Below are 5000 nucleotides of genomic sequence, written 5' to 3'. Positions count from 1 at the left end.
ATTATCATTATCAGCACATGATCATTACCATTATCATCATCATTGATATTCTTATTATCATTACTATGATTATTACCATCATCTTCATCTACATCATCATTATCATTACTATTATTACTACTATTATTGTAATTATCATTATCATTCAATTTTCATTATCATTAGTCTTATCACAATCATCAGCGTCATCATTTCTATCATAATCTTTATCATCAATATTGTTATCATCATCATCATTACAATCTTTACCACTATTTCTATCATCATTACTTAACTATATCATTATGATCATAATTACGCTTATAAAACTTATTGTTATGTTATTATTAATGTTATCATCACCCTTATAATCATTACCGTTATAATCCTGCTGTCTCGCCCCTCACACACTTCTCTTCGGATAACGTATCCTTGCATTGCATGTTGCTAGCTTGTGCAATGTGCATGCAAGCTTTACATCCAGGCGAGTGACGTGTTTGAAAAGTATTTCAAGAAATGAAGTGTATTCTGGTGTAAGTAAATAATAAATTAACGATGATATTGATGATGATTATGATAATAGGAATGATGGTGATGATGATAATGATGATAATGCTAATAATGATAGTAATGATGATAACATTACTACCGATGATAATGATTATCATCATGATGAAAATAACAACAATTACGATTGTAATACCAACGATGCTGATAATGACAATTACGATACTGATAATCATGATGATGATAATAACTATAATAATAATAATGATAATACCGATGATGACGATAATAATAATAACAATAATAGCATTAATAACCACAATCCTAAAAAATATAACAACGCTAATGATAATAATAACAATGATAATAATCATTTTTTCCAAAACCAAAGTAGATTTGGTTGTGTTGGTCCGTGGCAGTAAAGCATTCTTTTCTCTGCCTCAAAACCTATGATATGAAAAGAACGCTTTGGTTTTGGAAAAAATATCAGTCTTTTTCAGTGTTCAGAGATCTAATAGGTTTAATTGACCAATTATCTAATTGAGGGAATAATAATGAATGGTCTCATGTGGCACCTACTACACTCAATCAATGTCAACAAGACAGATATCGTTGGATTTACGACGCTATCTTATGTGTGAGCCGAGATACGAGCGTTAATTGGTTTAATTGGCCAATGATTCAATTAATGAAATTGATGAAATGTTTCATCCAATAGCCAACGCAGCGATATGAAAAGCACTAAGAATTAATTTTGAGTTGAAACTGGTTTTTTTTCAGACATTAAACGTCAAATACAAGTGGTGTTGTGTGTGCAAAAATCGGCTTACCGCGTGTTACTAATGACGTCACAAATACGTCAAAAAAAATCCCTCAAAATAAGGATGAGCCACTACCCTCGAAAACCAGTTATTAGCAAATTCGAGACTACAACCGACATCATATCGAAAGATGAAGGCCTGGGACATCCCCGTTCGCTCACATTAAGGTTTACCGTTTTAAATAATTTTGTTTTTTCGCGACTTTTTCGCGTCAAAATGGTTTAAAAAGTCGCGAATATCTCAACAATGCATGAAGCCCAGAACGTTTTGACGGCATTTTCAGAAAGTACATTAAATTTCATTTCTACGATAGAATGATCATTTTTTCCTATCTCGAAAGTTTCATATAAAAAAAAAAATTAGTTGAAAAACGTCTATTTTTGGATAGTTTGATTTTGAAATTCGTGATTTTGTGACGTCCTTATGAATGTCATCACTGCGTGGGGCGGACATCAAATGTTTTTTCAGGACAGTTTTTGAAAGTTGAACTTTCTTCTTTCCAATGCTGTGTTGCTAAATCGCGTATCTTTTATACTTCTCGAGATATATCATCACAAAGAGACGGGCGCCCACTTATGGGGGCGGTTTAGATAGCCTAAAAATATCCTCTACCTGTATTATATAATCGTACTCATTTAAAAACAAGAACAACACGGCCCTCATTTTTGGCGATTTCAGGTTGTAATACATAACTCGCGGACTCGGGCCGTTTTTAATCCAATCGATCTGAAATTTTGACAGTCGCGTCTTTGTGTACTAAAATGCACGGAATACTAAGTTTTAAGTAATTCGGACGTCGGGAAGTTGGGTAAATTTTTACCTGAAATTCGGCGAATCCACAGAAACATAGTAGGGGGCTGGCAAGCGGAGTTAACGGAACTTGTCCTACGACTCTCGGACTGTACCAAACTCACCTCCGATGCTCGGGCCTTCGGCCCTCGCACCGGAGGCTCGTCTACGAGCTCACCCTCGGACCCTTCGGGTCCTCGGGCTCGCATACTGCCACGGGGGGCTTGCCAGCCCCCTGATAATAATAAAACTGATAGCAATAGCAAGACGGAAACATCCATTATTCGTCGTCAAATTATTTATTCAAAATTCTCACTTTTGGACTGAGCAAACATCTCATTTTTACCTCTAAAAGTAAATTTGGTTAATGGATCTTCGCACAATTCGCTGAGCAATTGAAACCCTTTCTGCAACATTGCTAGATATAGGACTCTGCACAGGTTAATATCATTCTTTAGACAGCAAAGTACGATCCTACAGGTTACATAAGTAGATGGATAGATAGACAGATAGAAATAGATAGATAGATAGATAGATAGAGAGAGAGAGAGAAATAGAGAGAGAGAAAGTGAGAAAGAAATACAGAGAGAATAATAAAGAAAGAACGAGAGAAAGAAAGAGAGAGATATTGAGAGGGGAACACAGAAAGCGAAAGAGAGAGAAAGAAAGAGAAAGAGAGAGAGAGATTAAGAAGGGAAGAAAAGGAGAGAAAGAGAGAGAGAAAAGGGGGGAAAAAACGAAGAAAACCAACGCCCTCAGTGTGTGAGGGCAAACACCGGAGACTCCCGGTAACATAACCCCGGTAACCTATTAAGCAAAATCAACAACAATCAGTTTGTGGTTGCAAGAGGACATGATGTGGGAACGTTCCTTGGGAAAGAGGAAAAAATAAGAGGGAAATAATTAAGAGGAAAAGAATTAAGAGGGAAAGAATTAAGAGGAAAAGAAAGAAGAGGAAAAGAATTAAGAGGAAAAGAAAGAAGAGGAAAAGAATGAAGAGGAAAAGAATTAAGAGGAAAAGAATTAAGAGGAAAAGAATGAAGAGGAAAAGAATTAAGAGGAAAAGAATTAAGAGGAAAAGAATTAAGAGGAAAAGAATTAAGAGGAAAAGAATTAAGAGGAAAAGAATTAAGAGGAAAAGAATTAAGAGGGAAAGAATTAAGAGGAAAAGAATTAAGAGGGAAAGAATTAAGAGGGAAAGAATTAAGAGGAAAAGAATTAAGAGGAAAAGAATTAAGAGGAAAAGAATTAAGAGGAAAAGAATTAAGAGGAAGAGAATTAAGAGGAAAAGAATTAAGAGGAAAAGAATTAAGAGGAAAAGAATTAAGAGGAAAAGAATTAAGAGGAAAAGAATTAAGAGGAAAAGAATTAAGAGGAAAAGAATTAAGAGGAAAAGAATTAAGAGGAAAAGAATGAAGAGGGAAAGAATTAAGAGGAAAAGAATTAAGAGGAAAAGAATTAAGAGGAAAAGAATTAAGAGGGAAAGAATTAAGAGGAAAAGAATTAAGAGGAAAAGAATTAAGAGGAAAAGAATTAAGAGGGAAAGAATTAAGAGGAAAAGAATTAAGAGGAAAAGAATTAAGAGGAAAAGAATTAAGAGGAAAAGAATTAAGAGGAAAAGAATTAAGAGGAAAAGAATTAAGAGGAAAAGAATTAAGAGGAAAAGAATTAAGAGGAAAAGAATTAAGAGGAAAAGAATTAAGAGGGAAAGAATTAAGAGGAAAAGAATTAAGAGGAAAAGAATTAAGAGGGAAAGAATTAAGAGGAAAAGAATTAAGAGGAAAAGAATTAAGAGGGAAAGAATTGAGAGGACATGAATTAAGGGGAAAATAATTAAGAGGAAAAAAATTAAGGGGAAAAGAACAAAGAGGGAAAGAATTAAGAGGAAAAGAATTAAGAGGAAAAGAATTAAGAGGAAAAAAATTAAGGGGAAAATAACAAAGAGGGAAAGAATTAAGAGGAAAAGAATTAAGAGGAAAAAATAAGAGGAAAAGAATTATGGTCTGTTATCATTATTTTTTCTTCAAGAGGAATAGCTATCTGGTCTTTGTGTATATCTGTCTATCTATTTATCTATCTGTGTATTTGGTCTTTGTGTCAATCTATCTATGTGTCTGTGTATTTATCTGTCTATTTGGTCTTTGTGTCTATCTATTTCTCTATCTGATACCCGTTTGTGTATATATTTATCTTTATATCTGTCTATCTATCTGTATTTGTCTAACTTGATATCTATCTATCTGTGCTAGTGTCAATTTATCAGTCAATCAATTAATTAATCTATCCACACACACACACACACACACACACACACACACACACACACACACACACACATATATATATATATATATATATATATATATATATATATATATATATATATATATATATACACACATATATATATGACACTAAAACCCCCAACCCATACTATCACAATAGAATAGTAGACTAGCATATATAATAGTATCCCGACCCAACGACCACGACAGGACGAGCATAAACGACATAATCACTGGATAATCAATCACAGAATACTAGACTCCACGACGTGTAAAGGGGAGCCACGAAAATCCGTACCAAACATTTGCGTGACTGTTTTTTTCACTCAGCGAGGTCGCTTTTTCTTGGAGGAACACTCACGCACCTCAATAGAGAGATAGAGAGAAGAGGGAGAGGGAGAGGGAGAGGGAGAGGGAGAGGGAGAGGGAGAGGGAGAGGGAGAGGAGGGGGAGGGAGAGAAAGTGGGAGTGGGAGAGGGAGAGGGAGGGAGAGAAAGTGGGAGTGGGAGTGGGAGAGGGAGAGGGAGAGGGAGAGAGAGAAAGAAAAAGAGAAAGAGGCAGAAACAATGACAATGGCATAGAAAAAGAAAGAAGACAAGAAAGGAAGAGAGAGAGAGAG

Source organism: Penaeus japonicus, unplaced genomic scaffold (genome assembly GCF_977035675.1).
Source record: "Penaeus japonicus unplaced genomic scaffold, GWHDUDI00000001_assembly GWHDUDI00000040, whole genome shotgun sequence".
Taxonomy (NCBI): Eukaryota; Metazoa; Arthropoda; class Malacostraca; order Decapoda; family Penaeidae; genus Penaeus; species Penaeus japonicus.
The sequence above is the reverse complement of the archived record's forward strand: the minus strand, read 5'-3'. Positions refer to the sequence as shown.